This window comes from Chionomys nivalis, chromosome 17 (genome assembly GCF_950005125.1).
Source record: "Chionomys nivalis chromosome 17, mChiNiv1.1, whole genome shotgun sequence".
Lineage (NCBI taxonomy): Eukaryota > Metazoa > Chordata > Mammalia > Rodentia > Cricetidae > Chionomys > Chionomys nivalis.
This window is the reverse complement of record NC_080102.1, coordinates 41,471,427-41,497,259: the sequence shown is the minus strand read 5'-3', so window position 1 is coordinate 41,497,259 and position 25,833 is coordinate 41,471,427.

Here is a 25,833-nt window from a genome sequence, read left to right as displayed (position 1 = left end):
AGGCCTCAGGAGACCCTGGGAAGGGAAGGGAGAGTCAGGGCAACCCCTGCCTATCTACTGGTGACTCTTCTGCCAGCTTTTTTATTGCATCAGTGTGTGGGAGTGTTCATGCTGGCCTTAGTTTCTGATGGGGTCATGCCCTGGTAAGCTGGAGGTGGATCCAAGCCCCCTAGCCCTGCAAGCTTCCTAGTCCAGGAACACAGCACAGCGGGGGTACACTGGCAGTGCCTGTGGAACTCCAGGGAGATGTGCGGGGAGGATCCCTAGCCCCCAAACCCGCCGACATCTAAAGTGTGGCTTCTACCGATTACACAGGACTCCCTCACTCTGCAAACTCGATGCCTCCCAAGTGGAAGCATTCGAAGTCAAGGACCATCTGTAATCGTTACTTAATGAAAGATGAGAGCATGGTTATCACTCACTCCCGTGACTGGCTTGCGAGCGGAATCATGAGCAGATGTGTGGATGTCAGTCTGTTTGTAGCTCAGCACCTCCTCTCTGAGCATCAGCCACTTAGTTGCTGGGCTCTTTCTCCGGCTGCTGGGGCCATGTGGTGAGCCCAGATATGCCGACTGGACTTCTCAGATCAGATCCCCAGTGGTAGGCTTTGAAGGCCAAGGGCATTCCAGCTGTGTGGTGTGAGACCAGCACCCAGCCCCACAGGCCATCTTCCCTGTATACATCTATGCTTCATCCTGTCTCCCAGAAAGCGCTCTCTCTCTCTCTCTCTCTCTCTCTCTCTCTCTCTCTCTCCTCTCTCTCTCTCCCTCCCTTACTGGGACAGGTGCTGCTGCAGGACTTCAGGCAACATTCACCCCTTTTCTGGATTTAAACACAGGCCATAATGAGCAGGGTGTGGCATCGCCTTTAATCTCAGTACTCCAAGTTCAAGACTAGCCTTGAACTCTGTGAATCTGAGGCCAGTTAGGGAGCATATAGTAAGACCTGACTCAAAACCACAAAAGAACCCAGAACGTAGTGATATAGTGATCCGTTGATGCCAGAACCGGGTGATGAAGCAAATGGCATCCCAGGACTGCCGGTCCCTGCCTGGGAACCCACAGCCTGAGACCCCAGCATATTTAGAAGAAAGCCTGGCACACTGCTGAGGCTATTCATCTTGGAGACTGCAGCAGGATGAGGAGAGGCAGAGTCCCGAGGCTGCCTAGAGCCTCTTGCAGAGATAGCCACGAGGGGGACATCGCCAGCTGCTGGCTCCAAGACTGAGCGTCCATCACTGTCCACAGACGGATCCACACGGGACCTGCAGCACCAGGCAAGAGATGAATGGAAAATTCTGGAATATAATTAAGGTAATGGCAGTCCTCCGGCCCCACAGAGTTTAATTTGCAGACCGAGCGATTCAATTCGGGACTGTTTATCACCCCGCGGAGGCTGGTTACATTGAGATAACAGAGAGGCTGTTGTGTGGTTTGAACAGTGATCCGTCTTAAGGATCAGGCAACAATGTTACAGAGGCCTGTGGGAAAATGAGCATCCTGCCAAGGCCTGGCATGGAGCTCTCTGGATGATGCTCTGGCGGTCCTGATGGGCTTTGAGGTATCCAGACTCCAGCACACTCCTGAAGCAGGGTTGTGAGGGCTCCTGGGATGCAAGGCTCCTGGGATGCAGGGACTCTTGGAATCTGAGAATGAGGCTGGCTGGGTGTGAAAAGGATGCCCCTGCCCTGGACCTGAAAACAGAGCATTTTCTCCCCCCCCCCACTCCACCCCAAACACAGAAGACAGTTGAGAGGGAAATGACAGCCAGGTGTTGATCAGCACTTGCTCCCTACCATCCAGCCTCGGCTACCTAACATTCATACAGATTCTTCTTCCTTCCAAGAACAGTCAAAGATGCCCATGCCTGCATAAAGATGATTCTGACCCAAAGCAAGAATGAGAGCCTGGCGTCTGTGCCAGGCCCTACAGCTGGCTCCAGGCTCTCCAGCTCAGGGACCTTGGCAGCCCTTCCTTCTGGTCTGGAAGGACTTCTGCAGGGCGTAAGGCAGAACTACAAAGGAATTGACTTCCAAGGTTGGCACGGCCCATGGAGTGGGTCCTGTGTGGTTTGACTTACAGATTCTCAACATCATTAGATCCCACCGCCCCAGCTTTCTCTTAAAGGACAGGTGGGTTTCCTGTGGAGCATGTGACCTGAGCTAGGCCAATCAGTGTGTTCCATTTTCCAGGCCTCGGAATTGGTGCACATTCTGAGCTGTGTCTGTAGTGGGTTCAGCTGGTATGACGCCGAGACCATTTCCAAGAAGACTCGGCGAAAAGACCTCACCCTCAGGAGGAATATGAATAAGGCCTCTTGCCATGGGTTTCCTAACAGCGGATGGCTCCTTGAGCCCCTTGTGTCCTTGATGCTCAGAGTTAAGTCTAATGCAATTAAGTTTTGAGTCCCCCGTGGGTGGCCTGTCTAGACTCTTTAGATTGTACGAAAGAGATCCAGCTTAAACTAGCTTAAGAGGAAATTGGACTTATTGGTGACCCCTATCCTACAGTGAAGAGGGCATGGGATGTCCTATTGGAAGAGTGAGCAGCTCAGTTCTAGCCACGTCCATGGGAGCAGAGCCTGCTGTTTGCAGTCCGGGGACAGGCTATCTATCCCCACCCTCTGCAGCAGCTCTGAGCCAAAGCGACTTAGTGAGGAGACGTCTTATGCTCTGGGTCCGTCTTGGAGGGCACTCAAAGCTAAGTGTCACAGGGCAGTAGTGCCCAGGCTCCAATTGAGACTGCCTGGGCTGTGTCTGAGACTAGCGAGAGTGTGGGCTGGAACAACACAGCCACCGCCTCTGCCTGCCTGCTGCCTCCTCCATCCAATTAAGGGCAGCACCAGCAAGGGGGCAGAATGCTGATGGATGGCTTGGGGGAGGTATCCCTAGGGTGGCTCTCATTCTCAGAGCAGATCCAATTACCTGAACCTCCACTGTGTCCCTCATGAGCGCATAGACTGTGACTGTGAGCATGGGGACCCACAGTGGCTGGAAAGGGTCATGACTCCCAGGAAGAGCTATAAACCCTGGCAGAACCCAAGTTGACCTCAGTAATAGGTTCAATATCAAAGAGGCATTGTCCCCTGTACCTGGATGAGGTCCCTGAGGACAAGTGTGTGGGCAGAGGGAGAAGAGAAGAAGGAAGGTTCTGGAAGGTACCTTTCTAGGTCCACACTTTGGTACCCAGTATCCTCTCCCTGAACCTCAGTCACATCCTGGTTACTGCATATTGCAACTTTCCCACAAGTGTGTTGGGAGAATACGATGGACCAGAGTTTGTCTAAACAATACCCTTCAACCTACCATCAGGACATGTAGACCTGGGGCAGGAAGACAAGCGCCCAATAAATCAATGCAACCTGAACTTGAGCTGGGTGATAGGTTTGCATGCATCATTAGCCTCAGTGATGCCGCAGTAACAAACAGCCACAAGCTCATGTGGCTTTTCCCTAAAGTGTGCTCTGACTCTCTCACCTCCATGGGTCCAGGGAATCTCCCAGACCATGGCCTGCTAGCGACAGGGCTGTAGATCTAAGACAAGAGGCTTGCCACTCTAGTTCGCGCATACTATTAACCATCAGAATGAAGGCTAATATCAGCATGACAGGATTTGGAAAGACCTGGGAGAAGCCCTTAGGCATGCCTGTGAGGGTAACCGAGCATCCTTTTATGGACTGGGGTCCTGGACTACATAAAAAAGAGAAGGCAAGCCAAGTTCAGTCATTTGTATTTCTGCTCCCTGATGGCAGATGCCACGTGACCTTCCTCAAGCTTCCTCAAGCTCCTGCTGCCATGTCTTCCCCGCCATGATGATCTGCAGCCTCAAACTGCGAGCCCAAATAAACCTATTCCTCCTGTTGTCAGGGTCTTTTGTCATAGCAACAGGAAGGTGACCAATACTGGCTGCAGCAGTTCGTTCAAGAATAGATAGCATGGTGGTTTGAATAGGTATGGGTCCCCCATAGACTCAAGTGTTTGAACGCTTGGCCCGTAGGGAGTGGCACTACTAGGAGGTGTGGCCTTGTTGCAGATCAAGATGCAGAATTCTCAGCTCCTTCTCCAGCGCCATGTCTGCCTAGATGCCTCCAAGTCCCACTATGATAATGGACTGGACCTCTGAAGCAGTAAGCCAACCCCAATTAAATGTTTTTCTTTATAAGAGTTGCCATGGTCATGGTGTCTCTTCACAACAATAGAAACCCAGACTAAGACAGAAGCACAGGATACTTCTCCTAGAGGCAGTCACTTTGACAGCTTGGATAGCAATGTTCCTAACACCAACAGCTAATGTCTGAGCAATGATAAATCGGAAAGGGACCACAAAACACACAGCATCCACACAGCCCCAGACATGACTTGGATGCTTGAGTAGAAGATTTCGAGTCCTGCAGTATTTGGCAAAGGCCAGGCATTCAAGGATTAGTGAATGAAGAAGTGGATGATGGGGCCACAAATCTGTCATCTTAACACCCAGGGGGCTGGAACAGGAGAATCATAAGCTTAAAGGTAGCTGGGCTACATAATAAGACTCCATCTCACAGAACTAGAACAGCAAATGGACAAACTGACAGATGACCAAATTGGAGTCTTAGGTTCCATACTGCTGCCTGGCCCTGGGCAAAGGGTTTCATGTCTTCCAAGCCAAGTCTGCCCTTCTGTGAAATGGGGACAGCAATACCTATTGTGTAAGAACCAACGGACAGGTGGCAAGCTTAGAGCGCTTTTCTACCTTAGCTCCCTCAAAGGGTTTGGCTTCCTGTCTCATGTGCAGTGACTGTCCTGGCAGTGACTGGAGAACAGAATCGGAAACACAGCATTCTCACCAAGACAGGAAGTCATTGCAATTTTGGAAATTGTGCTTCAATTGTCCCTGCACCAGGAAAGGTCACAGAGAGGCGGTCTCTCCTGTATGTGTGACTCACTGCTGTCACTATCTGTCCCAGCCTGTCCTCAGAGAGAATGGTCAGGTTCTGGGATTGGTGCAGGACAGCTGGGAAAGACTGTGTTCACCGTGACCGAGGCTAGCATTCTGGCTGCCCAGATACTTCTCCTGGGTGAAGAGGGGCAGTGGCCTGGCAGAGGTTGTGTGAATTCCTTCTCAGTGTCCTTGTTTTACAGGGGCAGAGGTTGGCTTGAACAGGGACCTCTGCTCCTGTCGTCTTTGCCACTGTGTTCCCAAGGGTGCTGTGCCCTTCCGCTCCAGTGGGGAGAGGCCAGGTCAGAATCTCAGGTACCGTTCCTGACTCCTGGCTCTCCTCTGGTCCTTTAGCTGTGCCTGTCAGCCTGGTGCTGCATTGGCTTGCCTATTGGTGACATGTGACCCTAGTGTGCTGATGGCGGGAGGAGGGGAGGAGATGCCCAGCCTTGCTCTTGTCTCTGTGTTTTGGAGACAATTTCTTCCTATTCCGCTAAGACCCACATGTCTCCAGCCTGGACATTGACTTCGGGGCTAATACTGTGCGAGTAGAAGGGAACTGCCAGCATCTGCTTCTCCCCACTTGGGGTGACCTCAGGGATCATGGGGGTAACAAGGGAGCAGCAGAGAGTTTGTTCCAGGTTTAAGAGCAAGCTGGCCCCAAGCAATGCTCTGAAAGTCAGGGCCACCTTGTGCAAACGGATATAGAACAGATGCTGTCCCTGCGCGTGGTGCTGGGCCAGGCCCTAGGCATGGAGACAAGCCAGCCAGTTGATAGACAGAGCAGGTCTGGCAGTATGGGATGACTGCTTGTGTGATACGCTGCAAGGGAACTGAGCTTCACGTGAGCACAGCATATTCAGGCTGCTCATTCTTTCTGCAGAGCCCGGTCTGTGCATGCGTGCCTTATCTCTGTGTTTGATAAAGGAGCAAAGCTCAGAGCATGCATCAGTGAGTTGGCACCGAAGTAAGTCAGCTTAGCAGACACCTGACCGGGGCAGCTCACTCAGGCATCCATGGCATTCTCATACTTGGGGAGGCAGGTCACCAAGATGCAGCTGACCAAGCTGGCCTTGCTTGGTGGCTGGAGTTCAGATTATAAATTTTGGGGACAGGCCAACCCAGGTAGGGCTTCTTCTGGCTGATCACAAGGATGTAAGCTATAGGACGTCATAAGGCCTGGTGCTCCTCTTAGAGCTAGCTGAGTAGGAACAAGTCTGGGGGGCAAAGGTTGCCCTCCAGCAAACAGCAGGGGTCACATTGGAGCCTGTGGCTTCTCAGGTCTGAGATGTCCCCTGTGTGTTCCCTTCCTCTCATGGCCTCAGTTTTGTCCTTTGTGGAGTGGAGTTCTCTTGGCTTAGATGCCTTGGCTGCAGTAAGAGAAATGGGGTAACACAGGGAGCCCCGGGAATGGTGTTTAGGAGCCCCTGGTCAAGAGTCTTCTAATCTGTTAAATCACACAGCTCCCCCACTCTCTCTGCAGCCCCAAGGGCCTTAGTGTTTTCTCCATTATGCAAATGAGCAGTTGTGGCTCAGAGACTTTGACTCATTCACCAAGGTCACAAGGCTTAGAGGATACAAGACTGACTCCCAGGACTGTCTGACTATAGAGGGGCACCACTCCCCACCCCCAGGCAACAGCTTGGAGAGACCAGGTCTGGCTGGGTATGCATAATCAGAGGCAGCCAGCCCCTCATGCGGGGAGCCCAGCTCCGTCTGCAGGGTCAGACAGACCCAGGCTTGGACAGCTTCCATGTTCCTGAGAACACATGAGTCAGAGGCTGGGGAGACAGGCATGCAGACCAGGGCTCCAGGGAGCTGGTGCAATGGGGGTGTGTATGTGAAAAAGACAACTGCAGTCACCCTGAGTATCACCATTCATATACATGCCACTGTGCACGGGGCCCTGGTGCTGGGTGCAAAGCTGGAGGTCCCAGGAAGTGTCAGAGTTGGCCCTCAATGCTAGGTAGCTCTGAGAATCTTAAATAGACTCACAGGGAGTCATCTGCCTCAGTTTACCCTCCTACCTATGATGAGGAGCTACCCTATAAACCAAGTCTTCCCCAGACCAGACATTTCTGCCTTCAAAAAGCTCCCCCCCTTCTTTTCTCCGTATTTCCCACCTTCTATTTATCCCTGCTTTCCTATTTCTTTAGTTCTGTTGTGTTTTCTTTGTAGGTTGGTTGGGTTTTGCTGTTACAAACAACACTCCTAGGCAGGGCATGGTAGCACACACTTATTACTCTGTGAGGCTGAGGCAGGAGGATTACAACTTCAAAGTCACCTTAGGCTAGATAAGAAGACACTCTCAAACCAACCAAACAGCTATTTATCTAACCAACCAACCAACCAGCCACCCACCCAGCCAGCCAGTCAGCCAGCCAGCCAAGCAACCAATCAGCTAATCAGCTAACCAACCAACCAACCAACCAACCAAACAAACAAACAAACAATCAGCCAACCAACCAGCCAACCAACCAACCAGTCACTCATCCAGCCAGCCAGTCATCTAACCAACCAACCAACCAACCAACCAACCAACCAACCAACCAGCCACATAATCAGACAGCCAGATAGTCAGCCAACCAACCAACCAATAAACCATCCAGCCAACCAATCAGCTACCCAGATAACCAACCAACCAACCAACCAGCCAGTCAAGCAACCAACAAGCCAGCCAGTTAACCATTCAGTCAACCAACTAACCAATCAATCAACCAACCAGCTAACCAATCACCCAGCCAACCAACTAGCCAGATAAACAAACAACCAACCAACCAACCAACCAACCAACCAACCAACTAAACAAAGAACCAGCCAGTCAACTAACCAACCAGCCAGCCAGCCAGTCAACCAACCAACCAGTCAACCAGTCAGTCAACTAACCAACTAAGCAACCAACCAGACTGCCAGCCAACCAGCTAGACAAACAACTAACCAACCAACCAACCATCTAACCAACCAACTAACCAGTCAACCCTCCCAAACAGGGATCCCAGAAATTTGGCACCTGTCTCCTGGGAGACAATAGGATGGCGGTTTGTTCACCCCATATTTACTGGATAATGGCAAATTGCTTCCCAGTAATTACACCAATTTATACAATTACTGACTTATTAATTTCCTTATTCTTTTTCTAATCTGTTTGATTGTTTCTGCCATCACTGGCTCCTGGCTCCTATTTTTCAATCCTCCCCCTTTGATGTTTCTATAATCCTGTTAAGCGTTTATTTTACATGTATTGTGTAGAAGTTCTGCTGTCTGCAGATACTGTGGGTTTGGCTCAGACACGTGGGGGCTTTGCTGGATCTCACTCATGTGCCCAGTTTCCCTGTTTAATGGCTCGCCTGTCCAGCGCTCATAGTCCTCAAATCCCGCCCCTGCTCCTTCAGAGGGCTGGCATTTATCTCTGTGAAAGCAGAGGAAACTGTTTCAAACCAAGTTCTAGGCCTGAGGTGTTGCAGAGCCAAACCAAGTGAGCTGGCCTGATGGCCTTTGTGGGTTGTTGTGACTTCAAGTTCTAGGGGCTTTCCCCACCCCACACTGTCACAGAAGCCCTGGTGGCACACAGGGATCCAGGCTACTCCATCTCCTGCCTAGGGTTGCCAAGGCTCAGATAGTGACAGACACAAGGTATTTGCTGGGCAGCAAGGGGTGACAGCTCACTACTTATGGGCACTACTGTGCTCCAAACACCTTGGCAGCAGCTTTGTACACAACATTGACATTCACGGCAGTCCTAGAAGTTGGCAATCTCCTGGTTCTATGCCGTTTACAGACATAGGAACCGAGATCATGGGGATGCAGAGCCGGATCCAGGGTCCCCTCTTTGCTCCTACACCTCAGCCTTTGGGAAGCTAGTGGTGGCTTCTCTGTTTTATCATTCACACTCTGGAGTCACGGGAGCCTGAGTTTCACCACGGGGCAGTTCACCACAGAGCTGGCTTAGATGGCGCACAGTGGCTCCTGGTGAAGCAAACGTGTCCCTCACCATAGCCATTAACTTACCTTTGCTCTGTGTTAGACACAGGGAGGGTGAGGGCAGCAAAATGCAGAAAGGCAAATGTCAGTTCAGTTTGTCCAACTGAGGAAACCGGCTGCATCCTGAGGATAAGCAGAGGACAAAGGAAGAAAAAAAGCCCTCTTCTAGAACAGCAACTTGTGCTTCTTAGCTTCTCTACCACACACCATTTGCAAACTGGGCCTGGAATGGTGCTACTGTGGCCTGTGAGGTCCCCTGCTCTACTGGGCCCTCTGCAGCCCTGAAGGACAGCCACTGGTCTAAAAATCCCAAAAACCTCCTTTGTTTAGTGGCTTGCCTGTCCAGAGCTCATAGTCCTCAAATCCCACCCCTCAGCATCCGCAACAACTCCCTGTGTCTTACACCACACAGCCGGTGTCAGGGTGAGCAGCTCTCTGCCTTGGCCTGTACTGCCGATCATGCTGGATCCCTCTGTGGTTTCTTTGTCTCAAGCTGAGTGGCCCCAGGAAGCCGGAGAAGCCAGGCCTGGGCCCTGCTTTGTAGCAACAGCCGGTGTGGCAGAGGCCTAGGCATGAGTAGAGACAGTGGTTGTGGCATGGTGGTCTATCTTGGGGTTGGGTAAGGGGCTTCCAGACTAGGTATTGTCTGCTTTCTCTACTTGATGCCTGACCACTCCTGCTGTATCTTCAGCTCTTAGTGCCAGCATCCCTTCCTCCAGGAAGCCTTTCCTGATTTGCCAGGACAGATGGTCATTCCATTCCCCATACTGCTAGATCTTCTAGCCAGGCCTCTGGGAGGGCAGCACTTACCCAGTATTCCATAGGGCATCCGGGGGGGGGGTGGACAACAGAAATCCAGGGTTCATCAGCTCACACAGTTCAGCCTCTCCTGGCCTCTGTGCTCATCTGTAAGTGGGTCACAGGTCCTTTCTCATCACTCTATTGGGATTAAGTGGGCAGCAAGGCTGAGGGCTGTGAGAAGAGCCAGTGCTTGGAACAGGTTAGGAAATTTCATTTTCTCCATTGGCGCCTGGCTTGGAGCCTGGGCTGCACAGACAGCGGTGGGATTAACATGTTACTGACAAAACCACTAATTATCTCTCATGTTATCCTGCTATGACCTCGCTCCCTCTATCCTCCCTGTGCCTGGGGAGGCAGAACCAGTGTATCCTGGCATCTGGCACAGCCGCATGTCCTGGGTGCTGTGGAGGGCGGGGAGGCCTGTGTCAGGAGCAGCTGCTGTGTGTTGCTGCCAGACAGGATGTTTCTCTGTCTGTCCTGGAGAGCCTGTCGTCTGTGGCTCAGGGTCCTGGGTGATGAAGGTGGAGCTGTAATAGAAGCCTTGGTGGGTCCAGGTAGTCCCTGGTCACCCTGAGGATTGCCACTTGCGTTCATTGTTCTTGTGGCTTTTTTTCTGAGGCAGGAGGGCTAACAGGAGGAGCTATCGCCTGTACTTAGGTATCAGAAATGAAGATGCCAGTGCTCACTTTGCTCACTGGCTTCGTTCAGGCCTTCAGGAACCTGGAAAAGGAAGGAAAAGTGTCAGAAGTTTCCACAGAGCTGAAGCCACGTCAAGCCCTGTGTAGACCCATCATCTCCAGGATCTCATCCGGGACTCAAGAGAACACTTTTTCCTGCTGTGACTTCCGTTTCACAGCTGTGGAATCCGACATCCAGAAAGGACACTTGTCTGAGGTCACATACTTGCTGGCAAAGGCTGAATTGGATTGGTTGGTTACCCTTGGATCGCCTCCTGGTCTTGTCCTCGGGTGGGTGGGCTGTCTGTGGATCTTCGGAAGAGGCACAGTGCAGCCATACTTCTCTCTCTCTCTCTCTCTCTCTCTCTCTCTCTCTCTCTCTCTCTCTCTCTCTCTCTCTCTTCTCTCTCTCACACACACACACACACACACCACATGTGTATGTTTGCCTGTGTGAACAGCTGATACTTTCTCCCTTTGCAGATAGGTGTGTGTGGAGGGCCTGATGCTGGATCTCATGCATTAAACCCATCTGAACTGAGGTAAATACATTCAGAACTTACTTCTTTTAGCAGCTGCTGTCTACCTTCAGGTACCTTGCCTTTTCAGAACTGAAGTTTGAGCCTCAGGCCCACCAGAGTCCTTGTGTCTCTGAGGGGCCAGGGGCCTGGTAGGTTTAGGGCAACCTTGGACGGGCCAAGGTTGTGCTACTCTACCTCATGGCTTCCAAAGGGACTTCTATCCCAGGGAACCTCTAGAATTTTCTGTGAATCTGGACCCTACCTCTCCAGTTCCAGAAAGAGAGAAAGAAGAGTTTAGAGAACCAAACTTCCCCCTCAACCCCTGTGTCTCCAGGACTGGAAGGGAGTTTCCTGGCCTCCATCACAGAAGCTTTCTTTCAGGAACGGTCAAGTGTCTTTTCCATCCTCTGCCCTGAAAGCTTTCCTCACACCCTTCCTCTTAGCTTCCTCCTCTCCCCTTTCCACCCTCTTCTTCCTCCTCCACTGCCTCTCCTTCCTCTTCCTTCTCTCCCAGAACCCCCTCCATCTCCTTGCCTGCCTCCCTCATCTACCTTCTTGCCTCTCCCCCACATTCTTCCCCTTCCTTTCTGCACCTCCTCTCCCTCCCCCTGCTCCCTCCTCCTCAACCATCTCTCCCCTTCCTCCCAGCACCCCTCCCTCCCTCCCTCTTCCTCCCTGTCTTTTCTCTTCCTCTCCATGTGCTAAGTGTGGATAACAGTCCTTGGCACCTGCTCCCTCAGGACTCAGGACTCAGCTCTCCTTTAGCTCCCCAGACTGTAGGGACATCTTCTTGTCATCTCAGGGCCCTCTGGGTGACCGCACCACCCTGCCACTTGCCTCACTAAACCGCTCTGGTTTCCAAGAAGCACCCAGGGAGGTGGTTGGTAGAAGATCTGTCTCCCATAGGCCCAGCAGGAAGCGAACCCAGCATAGACTCCTTGTCTTCATTCTTGGTCTGGTGGGTGAGTCAGTATTTATGAGGAAGGTGCTTACCTGCATGCAACACAAGCATGTGAGTTCACACACACGCACATGCACATGTACACAGTACTACCTGCTCCTTGAAAAAGGTGCTGGAAGAGCAGAGGAGGAACAGGAACAGGGGACCAGGAAGACTAGGGGTGTCTTCCTCGGAGGTGGCCTTACAATTAGCTCATTTTGAGAAAACATGTTCAACCTCAAAGGCAGGGCAAGCACTCAGGCCCCATGTGTAAAGAAGCTCATGTGGCCAAAAGGGTGGCATCCAGATACAGAGAAGGACCAAGTGGGTGGGGTGGGGTGAGCGTTTGAGGGGACGAGGGGTTGGTAGTCTGGAGTGGAAGTCTCTTCTAGTTAGCCTGCTTCTTTCTGTAGGTTGCAAAGGCTGTCAAAGCTTCTCCCTGTAGGAGCCCCCACTCCTGCCCCAAGATGCTGCCACAGTCAGCTCCTGTTATCTCCTGGCAAAATTGCTTGGGGCTCTTGAGGCTACTTCAGCTCTGGTTCCCAGCCCTAGTTATGGGAAAGCAATCAAATTGCCAGCCAGCGCTTCCCGGTGTCTTTGAAGAAACCTGAGTTACAGCTCCCAAGTCCCGAGCCACTTAGCTTGTCAAAATCAGAGCGGTCAGAGCGAGCACCCTTCTTCCCAAGAGCTGGCTGAAGAGGAGTCTTGTGACTCAGGACAGAGCACGACTCTTGAATAAATCACACTCCTGCAGCTAAACTGTCCAATTCCTCAACTAAACTGCCAAGCGAGTCACAGAAAATCCCGGTAAATCTCAGAAGTCACGGTTGGTGAGAGAAGTCAATGAGAATAAAGGGCTGCTGGAAAGATTGCTCCTTGGTGCACCCAGGGGAGAGGCTGGAGGATGGAGTACGTGGTGGGGAGGGACAGGGTAGCCAGGCTCCTTCACTGTCCCAGTTTCTCAATGAGGGTCTACGTAGATCGAGTCAGCCTATGGGAGTAATGGCATGGGGAAGTTATCTTAATTAAATTGATGCAGCAAGACCCAGCCCACTGTGAATGGCAGGCACCATTCCCTAGGCAGAGGGAATGGGTGTGATCACTAGCTTTATGTCAACCTGACACAATCGAGAGTCGTTTGGGAAAAGGAAACCTCCATTGAAAAGATGCCTCACCAGTTTGACTTGTGGTGTTTTTTCTTGGTGAGTGATGTGTGAGGGTCCAGAACACCATGGGTAGTTCCACCCTGGAGCTCGTGGTCCTGCGTGGTTTAGGAAAGCAGGTTGAGCAAGCCAAGAACAAGCCAGTAAGCAGCAGCACCCTTCCATGCCTTCTGCTTTAGTTCCTGCCTCGAGTTCCTGCCTCTAGTGACTTCCCTGGACGATGTTGCAAGTTGCGAGATGACACAGTGTGCTAAAATACCATGGCCAATAGCAGCTTGAGGAGGAAAGGTTTTATCTGGCTTACAACCCTCAGGTAATACTTTATCCCTGAGGGAAGTCAAGGCAAGAACTCAAGGCAGGAACCCAGACGCAGGAACCGATGTTGAGGCCTTTGGAGAGGTGCTACTTACTGGCTTGTTCCCTGTGCCTTGCTTTCTTTTACATCCAGGACCCCAGGTCCTGGGGTAGCACAGCTCCCCCTGATATGGGCCCTCCTGCATCAGTCACTAAGAAAGACAAGACTCTATGGGCTTGCCTACCGGTCAATCTTGTGGAGGTATTTTTTTTCAAGTGATGTTCCTTCTTCCCAAATGACACAAATCCAAACTAAGCAGCACATTCTCCAAGTTGATTCTGGGCATGGTGTTTTATCACAGCCATGGGAACCCTACCTAAGATGGTGGGTTAGGTGCGTTAAGCCAGCTGAGCTCAAGCAGGCAAGAGCACAGCACACATTCCCTTCTCTCCACGCCTGCCCGTGGATGTGAACAACTGTTTGAAGTTCCCAATAGCATAGAAGACAGCAGAGACATGCTAATGATGGCTGCTGAGACAATGTGAGGCAGGGGTGGAGGTCAGAGGTTGGAGGTCAGGATATAGGGGTAGCTTGGGGACTGTGGTATACAGGCTTCAAGGGAGGTAGGAGTCCTGGTCTGGGTCAGACTTCAGGACTCAATCTTGATGTCTCTTGTTTAATTCCTTTTCTGCTGAGCCCTAAGTCCTCACCAAGAGCTGGTCTTTCCCAGGAGTGTCCATCCCTTTTTTACAGAGCACTAGTGTGGTGGTAGACAGCCCTCAAGTAATCCCCGAGAGAGCTCAGTAGGCCTTAGCTTGCATCCTTCCTGATTCTGTCATCTTGATCCACTCAGTGCTGGTTTTCATCCATTATCAGGATTGAGAGGCCCAGTGGGTTGCTGGGATGAGGTGGCCAGCCAGAGGCCAAGCCCAGGGGCCAGTCCCCTGTTAGCTAAGCCCATCTAAATGCCCTTGCCCTACTCTCCACGTAGCCCTGCCTGCCCCTTTGCTTAAGGTCCCTTGGCCTCGGGGATCTGAGGGGTCCTCGCTGCACATCTGATGTCTGACAGAGCGGGTAAATTGTCACCTGCTCCAGCTCTGCATCCCCTGTCACTTCCAGTTAGTCATAGCCTGGATAGGGATGCCACTGCTCTCGCTGCCATGAAGCCATTGCCTTCCACTGAGCCACCTCAGCAATGTGGCTTGCTCTTCTGCCAGCTGTAAGCTGTACTACAAGGAAGCCAGTCTGGCCCGCCATGCTGGGCACAGGACTGCAGACACTGTATGACCCCATCAGGGTTACTTCTCTCTGTTTCTGCCTTTTTCAATGCAAAGTGGACTGGGGAGCTCTGGCTCTGGATGGCGCAAGGGTTAAGGCCTTCCAGAGGTTTTCACAGTCACCTCCTAATCCCCAGCAGGCCACATGGCTGTCACTCATCTGCTAAAATTTTCATCATATCTCTGAGGCAAGCCCGCACTTGAACAATTCTGATTCTACTGGATAAGCCCCATCCACCTGCAAGCCTGGGCAAGGCCTGGACAGTTCTAGAAGCAAAGCTTGTGCCTCAGAGGCCAGGCTAACATCCATATCCTCCCATATATGGGAGGGGTAGCCCTGATTGTGGGATAGGGTAGTTTTGTGCTCCCCCCCCCACCTGAATCTCTTGTGGCTCCAAGCCTGGTTGCCTACGGTGGAGATTCTGCAAAACTGAGCCCAGATGTGACAGTGTGGGGCCACTTCTCTTTATCTCAGTGTCTTCCTCTGCCAGGTGGGGCCTGAAGATGCCCCCTGGAGGGGGAGAGGCTGACTGTCCTCCCTAGAAGTTGATGTCATTCAAAAGCACACATTCTACAACAGGCACCAAGAGCATGTGTGCGTGTGTGTGTGTGGGGGGGTGTTACAGTAACTGTAGCTACTTAGGAAGTGACTTCCGTGTCCAGCCCTGTTCTGCCTTCACAGATTATCTCATTCATGTACTACAACAAGTTGCTGGCTGCCATTCTGGTTATGGGACCACAGACAGAATAGACTCCGCCTCAGTGGTACCCCAAGCTTCTTCCCGGCATGCTCTGTGGTGCTCAGCCGGGTTTGTGGAATAGAGAATGCCGGTGATAGTGGAGCCTTGGCAAACACCAAACTGATGGGCTGGAGAACAAGAGTGAGTCGACCTCGAAGGGGGAATGGATCCTAGCATCTGCTATAGCTTCGGGGAGGGACGGATGCTTCATGAAAGAATCAAGATAGTTGGATGTATAATGCCGCCTAACAGGCAGGAGGACCTGGGTTCCATGCCCAGGACCTCCCAACCCAGACGTGGTGGTGTAGACCTGTTTCCAAAGCATGAGTGAAGTGGATGGGTGGGGGGGATCAGAAGCCCGGATCATCTCCGGTTACACAGTGACTTCAAGGACACACTGAGGAACACAAGAAAGGACCAACACCAAATGATTCTACATTCCCAGGCCCCTAGAGTCACCAGGTTCACAAATACTGACTTGGTTTTGCAGAATGAAGACATTTCTGAAGGTGAAATTATGGAAGTGACGTCATGGAGGCTGCACAGATGCATGCAGGACCCAATACCACTCCAGCAAGGAAAGTGCTCAAAGCCAAATGTTTGTGCTACGTATATCTTACCGTAAAAGTAAATTAAATGAGGGACTGGAGAGATGGCTCTAAGGATAAGAGCCAGTCTGCTCTTAGGGAGGACTCGAGTTCAATCCCCAGGCCCCTCACAGCATCTCACGATTGTTTGTAACTCCAATTCCAGGGAATCTGGTTCCCTCTTGTGCCCTCCATGTGGTGCACAGATATAAATGCAGCCCAAATGTCCATATACATAAAATAATTTAAAAAATTAAAAATAAGAGAGCCAGAAGAGGTTTTTCACAGTCGGGAGGTCGCGGACTGCTGCTCCGCGGCTGTCATCATGCCACAAAATGAGCATATTGAATTATACCGTAAACGCTATGGATATCGTTTGGATTACCATGAGAAAAAGAGGATGGTTACTAAAGTCTGCTTTGTTGGTGATGGTTTTACAAGAAAACCACCTAAATATGAAAGGTTTATCAGGCCAATGGGTCTGCGTTTCAAAAAAGCTCATGTCACACATCCTGAGCTGAAAGCTACCTTTTGCTTGCCAATACTTGGTGTGAAAAAGAATCCATCATCCCCATTATATACAACTCTGGGTGTAATGACCAAAGGTACAGTCACTGAAGTGAATGTGAGCGAGCTGGGCCTTGTGACACAAGGAGGCAAGGTTATTTGGGGAAAGTATGCCCAAGTTACCAACAATCCTGAAAACGATGGGTGCATAAATGCAGTCTTGCTGGTTTGATAGTGACTTCTACTGAAAACTATGCACCATTAGGAAAACACCATCACTGTGATCTGGCTGAATACTACCAAGGTGCCTATCCATGAGCAGTCATCGAAGAGTATTTATTAAATTTTAAATAAAAAAAATAAAAACTGAAAAAAAAATTAAAAATAAAAGAATTGAGATTTGGGCTGGAGAGATGTCTCAGCCTGTGGTGCTCTCCTCACAAACACAAAGACCTGAGTTTGATCCCCAGAACCCAGGAGGAAAAGAGGCTGGGATCTGGGGTACACATTCATAATCCCAGGCAGACCTCAGGGAGGCAGAGATGGGGACTCCTGTGGTTTATTAGCTAGCCATCTCAGTTGAGTTGGCAAGCCTTGGGCTAATGAGAGACCCTGTCTCAAAAAAAAACATGGCGGAGGTGCCTGAAGAACAAGAGGTTGTTCTCTGGCCTCTACATGCAGAGAAGCAGGGAGAAAAGGAGGAGGGAGAAGAAGGGGAGAGGAAAAAGGAAAGAGGAAGAAAAGGGGGAAAGAGGAGAGAGAAGGGATGTGCACGAGGGCGTGAAGCTGCCTAGCAGCAAGGCAGACAGGCAGGCGGAGAAGGGGCCTTTGGGAGGATGCCAGGAGGTGACCTGAGACCTCAGGGGAGGGAACTTTAGGGGTGGTGTGCGCTGGTGGGAAAATGAATGAGAGAGGAGGGGCATGGCTGGGTCTGTATGGGGATAGCAATGTGCACCTGTGTTAGGGGACAAGGCACAGGTCAGCTTCACCTGCTGGTTTCTGTTTCCTAGAGAGAGAGAAGCCAGGTCACCGCTGAGCAGAGATCTTGAGTGCTATCTGCTCACATCCCCACTGGTGTGGTTCCCTCTTCATGCGTGAAGGTCACACTAGAACTGGCCTACTGAGTGTCCTTGTGGAGACCTTTCCATGCTGTGCTTACATGCATGCCTCTGGGAACCCCAGCACAGCTGGTGTGCTAGGCGCTGGCCTGCACACATTAAGGCGCCACGTGCACTGCTCTGTGAAGCACAGCGCTGTAGCCAAGGCTGGCCTCTGCTCCGTGCACCTGCGGAGCGGCTCATCTGAGATTCTCCAGTGCGCAAACCTGCCTACGCGAAGGGGCTCGAGCAGCTGCTGAGACTTCCACAATAGCAGAACCTCTACGCACCCCATTTTTCAAGTAAACACCAGATCCCCGCCCCTCCCTACACCAGGAGCCACCCTGACGGGGGAGGATAATATGGCATTGTCTTCATTCTGCCTCCTGATTGTTAGCGAGGCGGCACGCGTTTGCTTTTTATTCTCTTCTGCCCGTATTTCACTGGCGTTCTCACCCTGTCGGGGACGGTGTTGCTTCTCACACACTCTCAGAAGGAAATGATTAAATCCTTTGTTATGGGGCTGGCACGTGCTTTTCTCTCCCTCTAACTTGCAATGCCTCCTTTTCTTTTCTTTCCTTTCAGGAATCACGGTCCCCCACCGTATTGTCACAGTGTAGCCTTGTAGCGATAAAGTCAATCTGCTGCACCTGGACCGCACCAGGCTCAGACTTGGATGAGGGAGTCATAGGCGGGTCTCATGCCTCCCAGCAGGCAACCCAACCCTCAAGCTCTGTAGAGGATTCATCTAAGCCCTCTGCCCTGATTTCACCATCCTGCCGATGCAAACTGCTGGCTCCTGGAGGCTGCCACACTAGAGTACTCAATGTTCAGTGGCTTAAAGCAAAAGAATGCACAGCCCCTTAGTTTGGATGTCCAAAGCTGGAAGGCATCCTGGCCACTGAGCATGCTCCCTTACATCAGCTCCTAGGAGGCCTCCTCCCTCTCACCTCCCTATGGCTCCAGGGTTCTTGCGACCCCATCATTCCAGTCTCAGACTTTGCCATATGTAGCTGTCTGCTCCATGTCTCCTCCTCCTCTATTATAAGGATGCATGTCTGTGCATTTGCAGCTCTTCCCCGTTGTCCCAAGTAACTGCAGTCTGAGATGCATAACACATTGGCAGAGACTTTGTTTCCAAAGGAAGTCAGGTTCTCAGGTTTCGGGGTACTGGAAACATCTATGGCAACCTTGCTCAACCTGTTCACAGGGGTCACATATCAGATATCCTGCATATTATGAACATATTACATTATGTTCATAATAGCAAAATTGTGAAGTAGCAACAAAAATAATTCTAGAATGGGGGGGTCACCACAATATGAGGCACTGTGTTAAAGCATTAGGGAGGTTGAGAACCACTGATCTATATGGAGAGTCCTCCCCCACTGACCAGCCCACCCCAACCACTGCTTTCTGTGCAGAGTATCTATCTCTGTTTCCAGGGAAACCAACTTAAGGTGATGCTTTATAAATTAAGGGGTCACCTGGTGAAGGGGACAGGGTGAAGGTTACAGAACCCAGGCTACCATCAGTTCTTCTGCAATGAGAAATAACCTCTCCCTTCTTGAGGGTCCCTGGTTCCTTAATAAAAAGATTGTTCTAGATGCTCTTTAGGAATTAGGGACATCTTGTTCCCCATGACAATCCTCATACTGAGGTTACTCAGCAGCTAGATCCTGAACTGCTCAGGGTGATACTCTTGTCCCTGCTGGGGTGACATTAGGGCACAATCCCGGGTACCTGTAAATCCCTTGCCTGCCCAGAGAAGGGAGCTGGGGCTCTCGCCCTGCCCCCATATCCCAGAATAGCTCTGATGTAATTCACAATTATCCCTTGCGTCCACAACAAAAGCCACTGGGCGAAGAAAAGGACTTTTTTTTTTTTTTTTTAAATTGGTTTCCTGAGTTCTTTGACAGATACCATGGGTAATTAATTCACAGCCTGGTGAATGAGGGTCAGCGATCAGCTGGAAAGAAATCCCCAGAGGGAGACGTAGAGTCAGGCGCAGGTAGCGCGGAAAATGCAATCACCGGATGCTGCTCTTAGCCCAGAATAAAGACATGCACATCCCGATAGTGAAGGACCCCTCCTCCAAAAAAAAACCCTGTAGCCTCAGAATGTGCATTGCAGAGCCCAAAGTCAGACAGGCCCAGGGAAATGCTCAATATTGGAATGCCTTGGGCTAGAGGGAGGTCTGGAGACAGGTAGTGCGGACTGAGGGCAAGGGTGTACGGGGAGTCTTTTCCAGATGGTAGGAGAAAAATCGCTTACTGTCTGCAGAGCGGGGGTAATAGCTCCTAACTGTAAAATCAATAGAAACACCAGAGATAAGCTTTGAGAAATCTGATTATTTCTTTCCGGAAATTCCCCTAGAGGGCTTTCTGTTGAAGAATCACCGGTGATGTGTTCAGAGGTGCGGAACAAGGCAGTTCCGTCTAAACAGGGCATTGAAAACAGTCGATGCCGCTGGCCAGAAGCGTTTACTAAGGAGAGTATCGAGCAGGAGTGTGCAATGGAATATTGCATGGCTGATAAAAGTCATTTTGCACGAAAGCCCTGCTGTTGTGTGAAAAGGAGCGAGGTGTCGAGTGTGGTACCCACGTAGAGTCTGGGTGAGTTGGGGGAACAACAGAACCGACAAGGGCTCCCTTGGGTAACGGGTAAGGAAGGTGAGAGTCCTCTCCCTCCCAGCTGGGATCCGCAGCACTCCTCCCCCACATCACAGTCAGGAGAAACTGAGAGAGCTTTGTGTGGCATAAGCAGAACTGAACCTAGGAGGTACATTCCCCCATCCTCTGCCATCTATACCCTCCAACTCCTCCGAGAGAAGAGACCTGGGGGTACCCATTGCACCAGGGCCAGGCTCTACAGAACATTTCTAGAAACTGGTTTCGGGAATTTGGGGTTTTATGAAGTCCTGGTATACTTTTTGAGGATGTGGGCTCTGTGGTACCCAAGTGTGCAGGCCTTACTTTGGCCTGCCTGGGTTCACAGAAGAGGAGAAGAAGCTGTGATTGGAGGAGCCACCCCCACCCCAACCCCTCCATTCCCCAAGGTCTTAAACTCAGGTGAGACTCAGCAACTAAATGCTGTTCCTTGTTTCCCTTCTCCCCTGGGAACAGAGGGAAACAAACGCCGACTACCGCAGAACTGTCAGCTGGAAAGGTTTGGGCCACCACCATAGTCCATTAGTAGTTACAAATAGTTCATTAAACCTACGAGGGGCACCTGTCAGCCATCTCGAGGGCCCTGGTGCCTGCTGGCTCAGGGAGCAAGGGGGAGCCCTGCAGGACAGAATGTTTGTTCCCTGAGGCTCCCAGACAACTCAGCTTCTCCCCCTGGGGGCATGCAAGTGTCAAGCACAGTTCTGTCCCTGAACGGTGAGGATTCAGAACCTCCTGATGAGGACGGACAGTAGCAGCAGCGTATCTTTGGATCTGTGTTTATGATGTATGCCTGTGGAGTGGATGTCGGATGTAGCGCATGCGTGGAGGTCGGTTGATACCTTTGTGAGGTTGGTTTTCTCCTTCCACCTTTATACAGGTTCTGGGGATCAAACCCAGGTACCAGGCTTGCAGGGAAAGCCCGTTTACCCACTGAGCCATCTCGCCAGCCTGATGGTTAAAGCCCTGGAGTGATGGCCTGATGCCCTGTTCCGCCAGGAGTCGTAGCACTGAACTGTGGAAGATGCTGAGCTGCCTGCTCTCAACTCCATCGGTCTCCAAGGGCACTTAAACTCCTCTTCCGGGCCACACCCCGTAGGGACTCTGAGCCCATGCAGCTGTTATCTTGGGGCTCTGTATCTATCCCAGGATAGAGGACTTAGACTCTAGGCCTCAGTGTGAGCCCTGCTTCCTGTTCTTCACATCCTGCGTTTCAGGGACTTCCTGCTATGCTTTTGGGTCCCGGATGTGGGACTGTGATGGAGGCTCTGGTAGACCTGGATCTATCAGGATAGGATGTCTACTGGTTCTGTTGCAGGAGGAAAGAACCAATGGGAAAGTGTGTGCATGGGGGTGGGGTGCTAATGGAAGGCCCAGCAGAGCAGAGGGCAAAGGGGTGCAGGGGGGCTTGCCGCAGCTCAGTCAAGGAACATGAAACACTAAGTATGCAGGCAGAACTAAGGACGGGGAGCTCCATCAAGATACAGTGTGCTTCTCTCACCAACGGGGACTGGCCAGTCATCTAGATGGTCTCTTTTACCATCTATTGTTGTGTGTTTGTGTGTGTGTGTGCGTGTGAGCACGTGCCACAGCACATGTGTGGAGGTCAAGGACAACTTGCAGGAGCCAGTACTCTCCTCCCACTCTGTGGGTCTCAGAGATGGAACTCCTCAAGTTCTCAGGCTTGGCAGCAGGCTTTGTTACCCTCTGAGCCATCTCGCCAGCCTCTGGCAAAACAAAAACAAACAAAAAATAAAACCCCAACTGTTTAAAAAAATGAAAGTCTGAGAAATAAAACAATGATAAACTCACTGGGTGGGCTTGACAATGTACCAGAAATGATAGGGGATGAGACAATAGAAGTCACCCAAACACAAGAACAGAGAAAGAAAACACAAGAAGGGAAGAAGGCAGCCAACGGTCTTTGCACCAATGGGGTTACAGTAGTAGGTGCCACCTGCCTATGGCAGCGCCACCTGCACACGGCATATGCAATATGTTCAAATGCACAAAAGAAAAAAAGAGTCAAGAAGTGGCCTTATGTGATAACTGGTTCAAAGCAGATCTGGGACCCAAACGGGAAATAGGAAAATGTAAAACTTGTTGAAGAAGAGTAGAGAAAAGCAACCTGATCTGGGACTTGAACTGAACTTTCTTACAGCTCCTGGCTCTGGCGAGCAGGCAGAGCAAGGGGACTCTAGAATCTGTGTCCCTGACTGGGCGGGAATGCGAGCCGGTCTGGCCACCCAGCAATGCAGCTTGTGGTTTCTCTCAAAGTCAGCGCTGACTTACCTGACAATGCAGCAACTGCTCTCCGGTATCCACCTAACCGACTTGAAAACTCGTACAAAAACCCGCAGCGGCTATTTATAGAACCGTTATTCACACTTGTCAGACACTGGCCAGCAGGAGGATGGCTAAACTGTACCAAGTCCTTACAGCTGAGTATCATTCATCCATAGAGAGAGATGAGCTGTCAGGAGGAAGCCGTGTGAGGCATCGGGGATGCTCATCTCTGCCGGTGCAGCAGACTGAGCTGAGCATGCTTCCAAGAGTGAGGCGTGCTGCAGAGAGGAGAGCGGCAGATTCTCATCACCAAGAGGCCTGTTGGGGGGATGGAGGGATTGAAAAGATGAAGAACAGCAGTAATACTGTGATGGTCAGTAGAAGCTACGGGAGCCAGTGAGATGGCTCAGTGGGTAAAATACTTGAGACCTGAGTTGGGATAACCAACACTCAAGTTAAAAGCCAGTGTGGTCATGTACATCTATAATCTCGCTGCTGGGGAGGTGGAGACAGGAGGACCCCTGGCACTCACAGGCCAGCCCCACCAAATCAGGGAGCTCCAGAATCAATGAGAGACTTGTCTTTAAAAATAAGGTAGAACAAGAAAACCCACAGATTCCACCACCCCGGGTTCATAGGGGCTCACAAAGGCTGAACCAAGAACCAGGGGAGCCTACATGGGACTGACTTATGCTCTCTGCATATATGAGGCAGTTGTGCAGCTTGGTCTTCTTGTAGGATCCCTAACAGTGGGAACGGGGGCCGTCTCTGACTCTTTGGCTGATTTTCAGGACCCGACCCCTCATACTGTGTTGCCTTCCCTAGCCTCACAAATAGGAGGGGCTTAATCTTACTGCAATTTGCTATGCCATGTTTTGTTGATATCCATGGGAGACTTGCTCTTTCCTGAACAGAAATGGAGGAGTGGATTAGGGGGTAGAGGCAGAGGGGAGGGAGACTGGGAAGAGAGAAAGGAGGGGAAACTGTGGCCAGGATGTAAAATGAATAAAGTAATTAATTAAAAAAAAAAAGAAAGGTAGGGAGTGATCAAGGACACCTAATGTTGTCCTCTGGCTTCCACTAATGTGTGTGCACCTACATGTACTTGCACACACACACACACACACACACACACACACACTTCTCACTTTGCCAGCTACAACCAACTAAAGGCAGTAGTATCCTGGAGAAGCCCACATGCAGTACCAAAGTCTGACTTTCCCCTATCCTGTCAGGGTGCCTTGGCTGATTCCAAGACTGAGACAGAAAACACAGTTTGAGCCTAAGACATCTCCTTGTGTCCGGAAGCGAGGGGGAATGAAAGACACACAGCCAACGGAAGAGCTGCCAAAGACGGACAGACTGATGTGGGCTGTAAGATAAAGTAGTGGCCACATGAAAAGTCAAGTGTAAGGCAAGAACTCGTGAGCCCACACCTGTGCGAGCCACCAGGAGGTGGAAGAGAATTCAGATCTCTCAGGCTGAGGGCTTCCAAGATAACCATGTAGGGACTCCAGGCTGAAAGGGTGTGGGGAGATCCTCCCTCCACAAGTGGGTGAGGAACACGATGCCTGTCCCGCAAAGACTACAGGGGGGCAGATCAGAAGAGCAGCCTTGTGGGGGAGACACTGAGAGCTGCTTTACCAAGTCACATGACCAAGTCACATGACCAGTGCCAACAGAGAACTGTCCCGTGGCTGGCACTTGGTCATCTCACCCTGGTGGTCTTCCTCCTCAAAACTTGTACCCCCAGGTTAACCACAAGAAACCCATATTGAAGTCCCAGTTACAGAGAAGCCAATGGAATATCTGCACAGTAAGCCTTCACCCCATAAAGACATCAGAAACAAAGTCAGAGACACTTTAAAACCATGAAAAAGAAAAAAAAAATTAATGACAAGAAATTATAAAGTGGTCTCCTGGCAGGATCCTGGGGCAGTAAAGACTCTCAGAAACACATAAAGTATGTGCACCGGTTGACAACCATGTAAAATACGTTGACACACGGTGAGACATCCCCCTCCCCACCACCTTGTGACAAGTGACAATAGAGAATCAGCCTGAGGTGGACAGGAGTTCCACACTGGTTCTGTAAAAATTCTGCAAATTCAAAGACCTGGGTGGGGAGCGGGCTCCATGGGTAATGTACTTGCTGAGCACGCTTGAGGACCCGAGGTCAAGACTCAGCATCCATGTAAAACAGCTGGGCTGGTGGTGCACACTTGTAATCCTAGCCCTGGGAAGTAGAGGCAGGAGCACCCGTGGTTCCCTGGTCAGTCAGCCTAACTGGATCATTGAGCTCCAAGGCAGCAAGAGACCCTGTCTCAAGTAATAAACAAATAAAAATAGATGGAACCTGGAGACGGCTCCTGAGGTCGGTCACTGCCCCCACCCCCACATATGCGCACGTGTGTGCAATGGATGTAGCCAACCTCAGGTGCTGTCTACAGGGGTTATCCACTTTTATTTATTTCACACACACACCTGGAAAACAACATCAGGTAATCTTTGTGTAGTTGGTAATGTAAAGACTAGGATTGCAGAAGAAAACTCTTGAAGAACTAAGAACTGAATGCTAATTTGATTAAGGAAAAAACTCCAACACTGATGAGTCTATAAAACCAAGCTGGATACATATTTTAGAAAAATCCATCCTTCACGGCATATTGAAGTTGTCAAAACAGAAGAGATAAAGGGGATCTTAGGAGTAGTCTGAGAGGAGCTGGAGAGATGGCGCAGTGGTTTAGAGCACTGGCTGCTCTTGCAGAGGACCCAGACTTGATTGACAGCACCCGCATGACACTCATGACTGTCTATGACTCATTCTTGGGCATCTAATACCCTCTCTGACCTCAGAGGGTACCAGGCAAACACATGGTGGATATCCGTGCATGTATACAAAACATCCATACACATAAAATAAAATAAATAAATCTTTAAGAAAGTAAGAAGAAAGAGAAGAAAAAGGAAAGGGAGGAGAAGCCAGACAAAGCAAGTCACATCCCACGCAGGGAGGCGCGGAGAGAACGCCTGTGCTGGACTTCTCAGCAGCAGCAACGGGAATAGAAACACCAACAGCATCAAGCGCAGAGAGGTTTGAAACGAGGCTTCTGGGTGCTGAGGGAGAGGAGACAGGTCACCTGACCTTGACCCTCCTGCCTTCGGTTTACTGGTCTGTTGGCGTCTTGACAGTCTGCCCATCTCAAGGTCATGCACTGTGTCCTGAGCCACCCCTCCTGTCTGTAGCTTCTGTTTGCTGCTCTTGATGGCGGAACCTTGGCGCCCGCTTATAGGAGCTTCTCTGCTCATGGCTCTGTGAAGAGGGGCACTGAGCTTTCTTTGGGAATTTCTCTTTTAAAACTTTTCATTTTTCTGTGTG